The sequence below is a fragment of the Nicotiana tabacum genome, chromosome 4, assembly GCF_000715075.1.
Source record: "Nicotiana tabacum cultivar K326 chromosome 4, ASM71507v2, whole genome shotgun sequence".
In the NCBI taxonomy this organism is placed as follows: domain Eukaryota; kingdom Viridiplantae; phylum Streptophyta; class Magnoliopsida; order Solanales; family Solanaceae; genus Nicotiana; species Nicotiana tabacum.
The window spans coordinates 104,034,259-104,035,394 of NC_134083.1; the positions used below are offsets into that span (position 1 = coordinate 104,034,259).

A 1,136-nucleotide genomic window follows, 5' to 3' on the forward strand; every position below is an offset into this window, starting at 1 on the left:
CACAGATGTATTAGCATCAACCTGGTGAACACCATCCGATCTTCTTCTTTCAGCACTCTTAGAGGGCCACTGATTTGCATCTTCAGATAACTCATCAAGAATTGTAACTATCTCCTTTGGAGTTTTCTTCATCAATGGGCCTCCAGCTGCATTACTCAATGTTCTACGTGAGGCCGGTGTCAATCCATCCCAAAAGTCCTGGAGTTGCATCCAGAGTTCAATTCCGCTACGTTGACACTTTCGAACAATCTCCTTAAACCTCTCCCATGCTTCAAAAACAATTTCCGTATCTTTCTGGTAGAAGTTATGGATTTCTCTTCTAAACTTTCCCATTTTAGCTGAGGAGAAATATTTATCAAGGAATTTTCTGGTCATCTCCTCCCATGTTCTGATTGATCCCGTGGGCAAGCTTTGAAGCCATTATTTTGTATCATCTTTAAGAGAAAAGGGGAATGCCCTTAAATACACTGCATCTTGTGATACACCATTGTATTGAAATGAGTTCATAATCTCCTCGAAGTCCATTAGATGTGTGTTTGGATCTTCGTTTGTCTTCCCTCTAAAGACACAACAATTTTGAAGGGTTTAAAGCAACCCTTGCTTCAAATCAAAATAATTGGTTGCAATTGGAGGTGGTATAACACTTGATAAACCTTGATTATAGACCGGTCTAGCATAATCACCAAGTGGTCTCCCAAGCCCGGGAGCTATATTTCCGAACTGGTCAGCACCCAAGAGTTGATTTTGAGCAATTCTCTAACCCCTTTATTCTTCGTAGATAATCTGTGCATCTCTAATAGCTGCTTCCTCAGCATCCCGTGCATCTTGTTCTCTTCGTTGGGCTGCCTCTCTTGCACCCAAATCTACATTATCATCACCGTTTCCAGCCATTGTTTCTTTGGTTGAGGATTGCCCAACCTTTTCTAACGTCTCGGTGAGATTTCTTTCTTTCCTCAGCTGTCACAGGTTTTTTTCTATCTTTGGCTCGTATGGTAGCACTTCTTTCGCAGAAGCTCGAGTAATGCACCAACCTCAACCTGTAGCCTGCATACAGTCAAAGAACACCAAACGTAAAAAGGAAAAAAAAATAAAAAGAAAAAGAAAATTCCAGAATTAGCACTACAAACTATTTCAAA

At 40.8% G+C, this 1,136-nt stretch overlaps 1 pseudogene; it reads left to right on the top strand.

Moving 5' to 3' along the window:
• The first annotated feature begins 228 nt into the window (after positions 1-228).
• Positions 229-327, top strand: LOC142180426 (small nucleolar RNA R71; annotated as a pseudogene).
• The last annotated feature ends 809 nt before the right edge of the window (positions 328-1,136 follow it).